The sequence below is a fragment of the Chiloscyllium plagiosum genome, chromosome 1 (assembly GCF_004010195.1).
Source record: "Chiloscyllium plagiosum isolate BGI_BamShark_2017 chromosome 1, ASM401019v2, whole genome shotgun sequence".
Classification (NCBI taxonomy): Eukaryota; Metazoa; Chordata; class Chondrichthyes; order Orectolobiformes; family Hemiscylliidae; genus Chiloscyllium; species Chiloscyllium plagiosum.
Genome location: NC_057710.1, coordinates 136,171,948 through 136,185,844, shown reverse-complemented (window position 1 = coordinate 136,185,844; position 13,897 = coordinate 136,171,948). Strand labels below are relative to the sequence as shown.

Here is a 13,897-nt window from a genome sequence, read left to right as displayed (position 1 = left end):
CATTGACAGAATGCAGAGATGGGCTGAGAGGTGGCAGATGGGGTTCAATCTGGATAAATGCGAGGTGATGCATTTTGGAAGGTCAAATTTGAAAGCTGAGTGCAGGATTAAGGATAGGATTCTTGGTAGTGTGGAGGAACAGAGGGATCTTGGTGTGCAGGTACATAGATCCCTTAAAATGGCCACCCAAGTAGACAGGGTTGTTTAGAAAGCATATGGTGTTTTGGCTTTCATTAACAGGGGTATTGAGTTTAAGATTCTTGTTGCAGTTCTATAAAACTTTGGTTAGACCGCATGTGGAATACTGCGTCCGGTTCTGGTCGCCCTATTATAAGAAAGATGTGGATGCTTTGGAGCGGGTTCAGAGGAGTTTTACCAGGATGCTGCCTGGACTGGAGGGTTTATCTTATGAGGAGAGGTTGACTGAGCTCGGACTGTTTTCATTGGAGAAAAGGAGGAGAAGAGGGGACCTAATTGCGGTATACAAGGTAATGGGAGGCATAGATAGAGTCGATAGCCAGAGACTATTTCCCAGGGCAGAAACGACTAACACGAGGGGTCATAGTTTTAAGCTGGTTGGAGGAAAGTATAGAGGGCATGGCAGAGGCGGATTCTTTACACAGAGTTGTGAGAGCATGGAATGCTTTGCCAGCAGCAGTGGTGGAGGCAGGGTCATTGGGGACATTTAAGAGACTGCTGGACATGCGTATGGTCACAGAAATTTGAGGGTGCATACATGAGGATCAGTGGTCGGCACAACATCGTGGGCTGAAGGGCGTGTTCTGTGCTGTACTGTTCTATGTTCTATGTCGCAGCTGTAAGCCACAAATTGTTATCAAAACAAAACTATTTTTCTAATAAATCTGCTCTGAGACATTATTATATATCTCTGGAATATATTGGACTTCAACCTAGGCCTCCTGGCTCAAAGGCAGGGTACTACCACTGCACCATAAGAGGCCACTTAAAGAACTGTACATCTCGGTAGCATCCACAACAAACAGGTGTGGTGTGACACATTTGCAGAGTGGGCTGGTGTGCTGATCATCATCTTGGGTCAATATCTAATTTACATCTAATTTATGCCCAAAATGAGCTAATCACATTAGTATATTTGTCCTGTACATTAACCATTCATTAGACGCCACAGAGTAGCTTACAGATCACAAAGATAGCTTTATCTAATGTTTAGGATGTATGTCAAGGCTACTGCATTATTTAAATTACAATTGCATAAAATTACACAAAATCCTTAATCTTAATAAACCTCTACTTCAGTGGCATCTCTGAAAACACAACACAGCAAAGTACATACGCTTCATAACGCAGTTAGTCTGGTTGTCGTTTAAACAATAAGACACTGACAGTTCTCTGGGATTTCATTCAAGAAATTCTTATACTTACTCCAACTTTCAGAATGGAAAGACATACGAAGATTTCTCTACAATAGAAGGTAAGTGAGGGCACACTGCTGAACAACTCAATTATACTTTTCAGAATGAGAAAAAGGAGTTCGAGGAATGTCCTTAGAATTTGAAAATAGGTCTGGAATTTATATAAGATCTAATTTTCCAAATATTTACTCTACATTTGCAAAGGACTTCTTAAAAATTAACACTGTAAATTGGAGGAAAGACATTTTGAATCTTGATAGCCACCTTACAATAGCTTGTACCTTCTTTGCTAAAAAGACAGCTAACGATCCGCATCCATGAACACCAACTAGCCACGAAACGACACGACCAGCTATCCTTAGTAGCCACACACGCAGATGACAAGCAACATGAGTTCGACAACACTATTATCATAGGACAAGCCAAACAGAGAACAGCCAGGGAATTCCTAGAGGCATGGCACTCATCCACAGATTCAATCAATAAGCACATCGACCTGGACCCAATATACCGACCACTGCAACGGACAGCTGGAACTGACAACCGGAAGCGGCAGAGACAAACCACTATAAATGCCGGAGGAAACATCACAGAAGCACTTCACAGGAGGCTCCCAAGCACTGAGGATGTCACTTAGACAGGGGACGAAATGTCTGCAACACAAATTCCCAGCTCGGCGAACAGAACCACAACAATCCTAGTAGGTTTCCCTCTCCCTTGATGTCTTAATCAAACACTAAATGCCTCTGGGAGGTCCTCCCTCCCTTCATGGCCATTAATACCTGTGCTGACAGGATGCTGTTATATAGTGGGATTAATGAGCAGGCGGCAGTGAGGTAAATATAATCACGTTGAAATGAAACACAAATGTGGAGTAAGTTTAACTGCACTATTATCGCCACCCCACCCAAAACAGACAGTAGAGCGTTAAAACAAAAAACAAAAAAAAAGCTAATCATCACCTTCAATTCTTTATTTAAAACTTCTGTAGACCACATTTCCTGGTACTTTGTAAACCTGACCAATGACCTCTGGGAACTGAATTACTATGCATCTTTGTTGCATTATCCTTAGGCCAAATCTAGCATCCAGGCCACCAAGCGAATAAATAGGAATTGCTAGTTTATATAACAATGAAAAACAAATAGACAAATAAATAAACAAACAAACACACAGTCTGCCCAAGCAACAGACTGAATGGCTTCATCTGTCCTGTGAAATTCTTTGGTTTTAGCAACATATCCTATTATTTTATCAAACAGGTATATTGAATTTGGTCAAGTGTGGGGTGTTGGAAAAGCACCGCAGGTCAGGCAGCCCTTTGCACAAAACATTACTTAGATTACTTACATTGATTTTCCTGTTCCTCGACTGCTGCCTGACCTGCTGTGCCTTTCCACAGTCTCTATTCTAACCTCCAGGATTGGCAGTCCTCCTTATTGAATTTGGTGTCAGAAGTTGGCTTTTTTAAAATCCATAGGAGAAAGTGAGGACTGCAGATGCTGGAGTACCAGAGTTGAAAAATGTGGTGCTGGAACAACACAGCAGCATCCGAGGATCAGGAGAATCGACGTTTCGGGCATAAGCCCTTCTTCAGGAATGGAAGAAGGGCTTATGCCCGAAACGTCGATTCTCCTGCTCCTCGGATGCTGCCTGGCCTGCTGTGTTTTTCCAGCACCACATTTTTCAACTCTTTTTTAAAATCCATGCTGACTATATTTAAATGGCCAAGTTTTCTACAGACAACAGTTGATGTTATCCCTTAATATAACTGCAAGTACAATGTCATTTCAACCGAATAGCAAGTTTCAAGATTATTCCACACTAGTATACTACTTATATCTACTTAGGGGAGATTAAGACCTAGTGGTGTTACCACTGGAGTCAGAGATGTACAGCACTGAAACAGACCCTTCGGTCCAACTTGTCCATGCTGACCAGATATTCAAAACTAATCTCGTCCCATTTGCCAGCACTTGCCTCCATTTCCATCTAAATCCTTCCTAATCATAAACCCATCCAGAGGGATTTTAGATAATGTATTTATACCAGCCTCCATCACTTCCTCTGGCAGCACATTCCATACACACAGCACCCTCCCTTTTCAACTCTTTACCCCCTCAACCTTAACCTATGCCTTCTAGCCCTGGACTCACCCCACCCCAGGGAAAGGACTTTGTCTAATCATCCTATCTATGCCCCTCACAATTGTATAGGCCGAACCACTGCCCTATACCGCCAGGATATTACCTCCCAACTCTTGTACTCGATGCTGTGACCAATAAAGAAAAGAATATCAATTGTCTTCTTCATTCTATCTACCTGCAACTCTACTTTCAAAGGAACTATGAACCTGCATTCTAAGATATCTTTGTTCAGCAACACTCCCCAGGACCTTACCATTTAGTGTATAAGTCCCGCTTTGATTTGCCTTTCCAAAATGCAACATCTCACATTTACCAAATTAAACCCCTTGGACCATCTGATCAAGGTCCCATTATATTCTGAGGTAACCTTTGCTGTACATTACACCTTCAATTTTGGTGTCATCTGCAAACTTACTAGCTTACGTCCCATATTCATATCCAAATAATTTATACAAATTATGAAAAGCAGTGGACGCAGCATAGATTCTTGTGGCACACCACTGGCCACATGCCTCCAGTCTGAAAAGCAACCCTCCACCATCACCCTCGGTCTTCTACATTCAAGCCAGTTCCATATCCAAATTGTTAGTTCTCCCTGTATTTCATGAGACCTAACCTCGCTATACAGTCTACCAGAGGAACCTTGTCGAAATGAACCTTACTGAAGTCCATATAGATCATGTCCACCATTCTGCCCTCAATCCTCTTCGTTACTTCTTCAAAAAACTCAAATCAAGTTAGTGAAACATGATTTCCGATGCACAAAGCCATGTTGACTTTCCCTAATCAGTTCTTGGCTTTCCAAATACATGTAAAATCTGTTCCTTAGGATTCCGTCCAACAAATTGCCCACCACCGAAATCAGGCTCATCAGTCTATAGTTCCCTGGCTATTCCTTACTGAGGTGCTAAAGGGTTAACCTAATCATACTCTGTAAATGCTACCGTTTTAAGGAATAACCTAATCACACTCCGGATTATTTCCAGAAACACATCACTTTACATTGTTTTTGGGTGGCATGTGACAATGGGGGACTGTGTTTTGTGTGCATGACTGACAGTGATGTATAGCCCTGTTTAAACGGAGGATGGATCCCTTGTTCACAGACCCTGGCTTGACATGCTCCACAGGCATTGCAAAGTCTGTTAAGTGATCCTCCAAAAGCTTGTACTTGCTGAAATAAATTGTGGCTGTTCACAGAAATTGGCATATTGCAGTTGCATCAAGCATGTAAGAATCTAAGGAGGGAACCTAACACTTAGCACTTTTCTTAAATAGACTGTTAATCCCGAGACCCAGATACGGTCCAAGGACCCAGGTTTGTATTCTACCATGGAAAATTGTGGAATTTGAATTAGATAATAAAACAAAGTAGAATTGAGTTTAACGATGACCATTAAACCATTGTTTATTGGCAGGAAAAATCTGTCTGATTCATGAATTCCCTTTAGAGAGAGAATTCTGCCATCTGTACTAGCCTACATGTGACTTCAAACCCACAATAATGTAGGGATTAGGAATGGGCAATAAATGCTGTCCTAATTAGCAACACCCTAATCTTGTGAATGAATAAAAAAGAAACTAATCTATACAATCAATGAAGTTGATGTGCTAGAAATTTTGGAAAACATGAAGATTGATAAATCCCCAGATTTATCCTAGGCTGCACCGGGAAGCGAGAAAGGAGATTGCTAAGCCGCTGGCAGGATATTTGCCTCCTCACCCTCCACGGGAGGATTGGAAGGAGGTGAATGTTGTTCCACTTTTCAAGAAGGGTAATAGGGAAATCCCTGGCAATTACTGACCAGTCAGTCTTACGTCTGTGGTCAGCAAAGTTGTGGAAAGAATTCTGAGGGATAGGATTTATGACTATTTGGCGAAGCATAGCGTGATTAAAGGCAGTCAGCATGGCTTTGAGAGGGGCAGGTCATGCCTCACAAATCGTATTGAGTTCTTTGAGGTGGTGTCAAGACAGGTCGACGACAGTAGAGCAGTGGATGTGGTGTATATGGATTTCAGCAAGGCATTTGATAGGGTTCCCCATGGTAGGTGCATTCATAAAGTCAGGAAGTATGGGATACAGGGAGACTTGGCTATCTGGATTCAGAATTGGCTGGCTGACAGAAGGCAGAGAGTGGAAAGTCGATGGAAAGTATTCTGCCTGGAGGACAGTGTTGATTGGGGTCCCGCAGGGCTCTGTTCTTGAGCATCTGCTCTTTGTAGTTTTTATAAATGACTTGGATGAGGAGGTTGAGGGGTGGGTTAGTAAATTTGAAGAAGACACAAAGGTTGGAGGTGTCGTCGATAGTATAGAGGGCTACTGCAGGCTGCAGCGCGACATTGACAGGATGCAGAGCTGGGCTGAGAAATGGCAGATGGAGTTCAATCTGGATAAATGCCAAGTGATGCGTTTTGGAAGGTCGAACTCGAATGCTGAATATAGGATTAAAGACAGGATTCTTGGCAGAGTGGAGGAACAGAGGGATCTGGGTGTGCAAATACATAGATCCCTCAAAGTTGGCACCCAAGTGGATAGGGTTATTAAGAAAGCATATGGTGTTTTGGCTTTCATTAACAGGGGTATCGAGTTTAAGAGCCACGAGGTTTTGCTGCAGCACTACACTTGAAATATTGCATACAGTTCTGGTCGCCCTACTATAGGAAAGATAGAGGCTTTGGAGAGGGTGCAAAGAAGGTTTCCCAGGATACTGCCTGGACTGGAGGGCTTGCCATATGAAGAAAGGTTGAATAAGCTCAGACTTTTCTCACCAGGAGAGGAGACCTGATCGAGGTATACAAAATAATGAGAGGAATAGCCAGAGACTTTTCCCTAGGGCAAGATTGATAGGGATGAGAAGTCATTGTTTGAAGATATTAGGAGGAAGATATAAAGGAGACATCAGAGGTAGATTCTTTACACAAAGAGTTGTGGAGGCACGGAATGTACTGCCAGTTGAGGTGGTGGAAACGAAGTCATTGGGGACATTTAAGTGACTGCTCGACATGCAGATGGATAGCGGTGAGTTGAGGGGTGCGTAGGTTAAGTTACTGTATTTTACATTAGGATTAAGTCTCGGAACAACATCGTGGACCTAAGGGCCTGTTCTGTGCTGTACTTTTCTATGTTCTAATCACTATTTTCTCCCCTTTCAAAAATAGCCTGATATTTGCAATGCTTACACGTACATCAAAAACCTCTCAATTTTCAGCAAGACCAAGATTGCATTAGAAATCTCGGGTCATCATCTAAGCTGACTCTGTAGAGAAAGATTCAAGTTATCTTTCACAGCATTATTCTACCTCTGATGTTTCACACTGGAGGACTAATTTCTGAAATAACAAGGCCTCAACAATCAATGGAAAATAGTACACAAACAAGTTATTGTACAGAATCCCAGCATTGAGGCTACACACAAGGAATTTGGGGGGGAAATAACAGCTCTTTAGACCTTCGGTGTTAACTAAAACACCAAAACTAAAATTTAAAGACAGTGGTCAGGAGTTCCATGGAAACCTTTTAAAACTTGCAACTACTTTAAAGCTTTCCAAATTGCAGATAGTGTAGCTTATGCCTTTTAAAAAAGATAGGAGTGGAATAACCGTGCAGAAGCTACACTCCCCTCAGAAAAAGAACTGGAGATTCAGGCGGCAATTTTAATGAAGCGCTATTGGTTGTGGCCAATATTGCCAGAGCATAAATGCAAGATACATTGCACTAGATTACCAGACCTGGTGACCATTGTACTTTCGCCAATTATTGAGGATAGATCAGCTAGTAAAAGAAACCATATTATTTTTTTTTAGATTAGATTACATTACAGTGTAGAAACAGGCCCTTCGGCCCAACAAGTCCACACCGACCCGCCGAAGCGAAACCCACCCATATCCCTACATTTACCCCTTACCTAACACTACGGGCAATTTAGCATGGCCAATTCACCTGACCCTGCACATCTTTTGGACTGTGGGAGGAAACCAGAGCACCCGGAGGAAACCCACGCAGACACGGGGAGAACGTGCAAACTCCACACAGTCAGTCGCCTGAGGCGGGAATTGAACCCGGGTCTCAGGTGCTGTGAGGCAGCAGTGCTAACCACTGTGCCACCGTGCCGCCTGGATGACCGAGTTTTGCTCATTGTAAACTCATCCAGATAAAACCACGAATGAAAAAAGAATAATAATGCCACAGAAAGTCAAGTCTGCCAGTGGCAGCACTATGGAATATGAATTAATTGAGATGTGTTTCTTAATGTGTTTCTTAACAGTGCTATTAACTTTCCCTATCAAATTTCTCTCATCTATTGATTGTATTGAGACACTACTCTTCAATCATCTGGCATCTTCAGTTTGTCACCTGTGCAAGTATTATCCTTAAGAGACACCATGGTGACTAAGAGGTAATGCACAGGTATGCCACAGCCAATTTTCAGTTGTAAATTTATATTTCCCAGTTAGGCACCATCATCTTTCTTGCTCAGGACAGCAATGCTAATTGAGGTCGATCAAGTCACATTTACCAACCCAGCCACTACTGCAGAGAACCTGGGAATTGTCCTAGATGGTTCGGTATTCAACAAAATTTTCTTCTGTACAATTCAAGTAAGACCACTAAATACAGACCTTACCTTCAAACATACATTGGACATGACTTGTTAAAATTATAAATCCTCAAATGTTCAATGGCTTCCTTATTGCTTAAGTGTTTATAACCACGAGATCGAAAGATACTGATTAAAAATAGGTCAGCTACTCAGCACCACTGAGTGATGAAAGACCACCCAAAATGATCTGCAGGGAAGAGAATACATCATTCCTTGACTGAAATTTTTTATGGCATAGTCCTTCACTGTCCTATTCTTTGTGCAGTAAGAAGTTGACTTTGCACTAGATTGGCATTGCTTTTTGAAAGAGATGGGAATATTCAGCTGGCAGCTTAATATTGCTTCCCTTGATTTACAGGTTTTAAAATAATGTAATGTGGGGCTCATGATCTATGTTACAAACTACCAGTTGCTGTTGTGTATTCTTTATTTAGAAGCCACTTATTTCTGACATTCTTCTTCAAATGAATGATACCAGCCAGTCACTCCAAACTTGAAATTAACAACAGAAAATGATTTCATCTTTCATTGTAGTGCATTGGCTCAGAATAAAAATGACTTAAAACATCACAAGGAATTTGCTCATTCCTCAAACCAATCACCCTTTCAACTTGTCAAAAGAATGCCATTTCTGTGCTGTAAGCACACGTTCACACTCAAGCCTAGACAGTCAAAACATTTTCATGCTGGGGTCCCAAAAAGATTTTATCATGATGTCAAACATTTACTGTCTGTGCCTATGTGTCTATAAAAATGCACTATGAAAACGTGCAGGAGGGGAAGAGAAGGCAGGAGGCACAGAGACAGACACAAAGCTAGGTGGAGATCTGCAAACAACCTTCACATATACAAAGTTAGGATATAGTCCAACAGGTTTATTCAGAGGTACTAGCTTTCGAAGCGCTACTTCTTCATTAGATGGCTGTGGAGAATTTCTTCTGTGCAATTCAAGTAAGACAGCTAAATAAAGACTGTAGTTTCAAACACACATTGGACATGACTTGTTAAAATTATAAATCCTTAAGTGTTCAATGGCTTCCTTATTGGTTAAGTGTTTATAAGCACAAGATCGAAAGATACAGTTTCAATGCCAATCCTGTGCAAAGTCAACTTCTTACTGCACAAAGAATAGGACAGTGAAGGACTGTGTCATAAAAGTTTCAATTTTAAACCAGAACTTTAAAGAAATTTCTGGGAATTGCATATGAAAGAACTGAAACTAAGTCATTCTAAACAATAAAAGACCTAATCTAAATAGGTTGTTTCCTTGCTGTACATCTCCATGACTTTATTCCATGACACCGCAATCCTGTTGCTATAAATCCTGTGTCTTACGATTCTCCTCCACAACGACCTGATGAAGAAACATCTATCAACCCCTCAGAAAACAAACAGGAAATGACATCACCACAAACCCCAGGAACCCCATCCAGGACAAACATATAAATAGAAAGCAGGAGACAACAGCTTCCCTTCACTTGGAGGTCGCCACTGATGATGTTACCCAGCCAGGTAATGATGTTTCTGGATATCAAACCTACAGCTCAGCAAGCAAACCTACATCCTAAACCTCAACCTGAGCTACAAACCTTGCAAAAAAGATGGGAAGGAAGATGATTAGGTAGGACAGGTCAGGAGGGCAGTGCAGAGTTGGAAGGTTGGATTTGGGCAAAGTTGGGGGAGGGGAAAATAAAGAAATTGGTGAAGACCACATTGATGCCATGGAGTTGAAGGATCCCAAGGCGGAAGAGGAGGCCTTCTTCCTCCAGGCATCGGGTGGTTAGGGCGTGGTGATGGTGGAGCCCCAGGACCTGCATCAACTTGGCAGAGTGGGAGGGGGAGTTTAAGTGTTCGGCCACTGGGCGGTAGGGTTGGTTGGTGCAGAGATGTGCTCTGTGAGTGGGCATGTAGAGGAGACGGCATCTGTGAATAGGCATGTAGAGGAGACGGCATCTGGAGCAACAGATACAGTAAATGACGTGTGGAAGTGCCAGTGAAACTTTGATGGATGTGGAAGGCTCCTTTGGGTGCAGGTTTTGCAATTCCTGTGGTGACAGGTCGGGGGGGGGGGGGGGGTGGACCTGACAAGGGGTTGCGGAGGGAATGGTATTTACGGAAAGCAGATGGGGTGGGGAGGTAAATATATCTCAGGTGGTAGGGTCCTATTGTAAGTGGCAGAAATAGTGGAGGATGATGCAACTTATACGGAGGCTGATGCAGTGGAAGGTGAGGAGCGGGGGTTCTGTCCTTTTGCGGTTGGAGGGGTAACGTTCAAGGGCAGAGGTGCAAGAAGTGGATGAAATGCGCTGGAGGACATCAACCACCACATGGGAGGAGAAATTGCGGTCTTTAAAGAAGGAAGCCATCTTGTGTGTTCCGTTTATAGGTGGCGGAAGTGGTGGAGGATGATTTTCCATTGTAAGTGGCAGAAATGGCCGAGGATGGACCAGTTCCACCAGAGAATCTGCTCCCAGAAGGCCACAGTTTTCCCTCCCACATGGTTGATGATGCCCTTCCCGCACCTCCGCCCTCAAACCCCACCCCTCCAACCTCAACAAGGACAGAACCCCCCCCACCCCTCCAACCGCAACAAGGACAGAACCCCCCCCCCTCACCTTTCACCCCACCAACCTCTGTATACATCACATCATCCTCCGCCATTTCTACCACCTACAAATGACAAATGGATCCCAGAAATAATTTCCCTCCCCACCCATATCCACTTTCCGTAAAGACCATTCCTTCCACGACTCCCTAGTCAGGTCTACGCGTCTCACCAGCCCACCTTCCCTACCACCACAGGAATTGCAAAACCTGCGCACAAACTTGACTCCACCCCGCCATCTCCACCAAAGGCCCTAGAGGAGCCTTCCACATCCAAAGCTTCATCTGCACTGCCACACATCATTTACTGTATCAGTTGCTCCAATGTGGTCTCCTCTATATTGGGCAGACAGGGCGCCTACTCGCAGAGCGCTTCTGAGAACAACTCAAAGACACCCACATCAACCAACCCTACTGCCCCATTCCAACCCCATGGCATCAATGTGGATTTCAACAGCTTGTTCTTTTCCCCTCTCTCCACCTTATCCCAGATCCAACCTTTCAACCCAGATCCGCCCTCGTGACCTGTCCATCTTCCTGCCCACCTATCCACTCCACCTCTGACCTATCACCGTTACCCCCACCTGTATATACCTATCACACTCTCAGCTACCTTCTGCCCAGTCCCACCCCCCCCCCGCCTTCCATTTATCTCACCACCCCCTCAGCTCACAGCCTCATTACTGATCAAAGACTTTTGCCCGAAACGTCAATTCTCCTGCTCTTCGGATTCATCTGCTGATTTTTAACATTGTCTCCCCCCAGTTCAACACCTGCACCTCCGAATCATGACTTCAGATATATTGTTGTTACTATTTGTAAATTGTAGACCTAATCCTTACCATAGCAATTGTGTTACAAACACAATGTCAAAGCGGACTGCTGCTTAATCTCTTCAGTCAATACTGTACTGTACAGTGAAGGGCAGCAAGAAGGTTAAATATAAAAGGTAAACTCACAATATGGCATTAAGATGCAAGTTTGTGCCAGAAACCAGTTTGATGGGCTGAATCGCTTTTTCTCATTCATGGTTTCTTAACAGAAAATCAAATAGAAGTCCATAAAAAAACGTAACAATCTATTCTCCAATAGAAAAATAAAAGTGCATCACATTGACAATAATACTGACATAATCACAGTACAAATGAAAGTCACAATATGTCAAGGTCATATAACATAACTAAGACTACTGGCACAAGTACAGAAACTACATAAGTACCATATAAAACAAATATTAAACCGATACCAATGAGTTACTCCAAGGTTGTAATCTGAGTCAGGATTCAGCTGACTTAGAGTCATAGGAAACAGAACCTTCGGTCCAACCCGTCCATTCCAACCAGATATCCCAACCCAAACTAGTGCACGAATGCCTTCTAAATGTTGCAATTGTACTAGCCTCTACCACTTCCTCTGGCAGCTCATTCCATACTCTTACCACCTTCTGTATGGAAAAATTGCCCCTTAGATCTCTTATATCTTTCCCCTCTCACCCTAAATCTATACGTTCTAGTTCTGGGCTCCCCCACCCCAGGAAAAGACTTTGTCTATTTATCCGAGCCATGCCCCTCATAATTTTGTAAACCTCTATAAGGACACCCCTCAGCCTCTGATGGTCCAGGGAGAAAAGCCCAGCCTATTCAAACTCTCCCTAAAGCTCAAATCCTCCAACCCTGGCAACATCCTTTTCGATCTTTTCTGAACCCTTTCAAGTTTCACAACATCTTTCAGATAGGAAGACAACCAAAATTGCATGTAATATTCCAACAGTGGCGTAACCAAAGTCCTGTACAGCCGCAACATGACCTCCCAACTAGTGTACTCAATACTCTGACCAATAAAAGAAAGCATACCAAAGACTGCCTTCGCTATCCTATCTACCTGCGACTACACTTTCAAGGAGCTATGAACCTGCACTCCAAAGTCTCTTTGTTCAGGGACACCCCCGCAGACCTTACCATTAAGTGTATCAGTCCTGCTAAGATTGGCTTTCCCAAAATGCAGCACCTCACATTTATCTAAATTAAACTACCTGCCACTCTTTAGCCCACTAGCCCATCTGATCAAGATCTTGTTTTAATTTGAGGTCACCTTCTTTGCTGTCCACTACACCTCCAATTTTGATATTATCTGAAACTTACTAACTATACCTGTATAAATGCGAGGTGATGCATTTTGGAAGGTCAAATTTGAAAGCTGAGTACAGGATTAAGGATAAGATTCTTGGCAGTGTGGAGGAACAGAGGGATCTTGGTGTGCAGGTACATAGATCCCTTAAAATGGCCACCCAAAGTGGATAGGGTTGTGAAGAAAGCATATGGTGTTTTGGCTTTCATTAACAGGGGGATTGAGTTTAAGAAACGTGAGATCTTGTTGCAGCTCTATAAAACTTTGGTTAGACCGCACTGCGTCGGGTTCTGGTCGCCCTATTATAGGAAAGATGTGGATGCTTTGGAGAGGGTTCAGAGGAGGTTTACCAAGATGCTGCCTGGACTGGAGGGCTTATCTTATGAAGAGAGGTTGACTGAGTTCGGACTTTTTTCATTGGAGAAAAAGAGGAGAAGAGGGGACCTAATTGAGGTATACAAGATAATGAGAGGCACAGATAGAGTCAATAGCCAGAGACTATTTCCCAGGGCAGAAATGACTAACACGAGGAGTCATAGTTTTAAGCTGGTTGGAGGAAAGTATAGAGGGGATGTCAGAGGTGGGTTCTTTACACAGAGTTGAGAGAACATAGAATGCGTTGCCAGCAGCAGTTGTGGAAGCAAGGTCATTGGGGACATTTAAGAGACTGCTGGACATGCATATGGTCACAGAAATTTGAGGGTGCATACATGAGGATCAGTGGTCGGCACAACATTGTGGGCTGAAGCTGAAAATGTGTTGCTGGAAAAGCGCAGCAGGTCAGGCAGCATCCAAGGAACAGGAGAATCGACGTTTCGGGCATAAGCCCTTCTTCAGGAATGAGGAAAATGTGCCCAGCAGGCTAAGATAAAAGGTAGGGAGGAGGGACTTGGGGGAGGGGCGTTGGAAATGCGATAGGTGGAAGGAGGTCAAGGTGAGGGTGATAGGCCGGAGTGGGGTGGGGGCGGAGAGGTTAGGAAGAAGATTGCAGGTTAGGAAGGCGGTGCTGAGTTCGAGGGATTTG

General features: G+C 43.4%; 1 protein-coding gene and 1 long non-coding RNA gene across 2 annotated transcripts in view; both read right to left on the bottom strand.

Annotated features, from left to right (window-relative positions):
• The window catches only part of elovl6 (ELOVL fatty acid elongase 6), a 112,287-nt gene that overhangs the window by 59,085 nt on the left and 39,305 nt on the right, over nucleotides 1-13,897 (bottom strand). The window lies entirely within an intron of this gene.
• LOC122553653 overlaps nucleotides 11,705-13,897 on the bottom strand; it is a 5,360-nt gene continuing 3,167 nt past the window's right edge. Inside the window, exon 2 of the long non-coding RNA XR_006312785.1 lies at nucleotides 11,705-11,780. This is a non-coding gene — a long non-coding RNA (uncharacterized LOC122553653). The remainder of the gene's footprint in view (nucleotides 11,781-13,897) is intronic.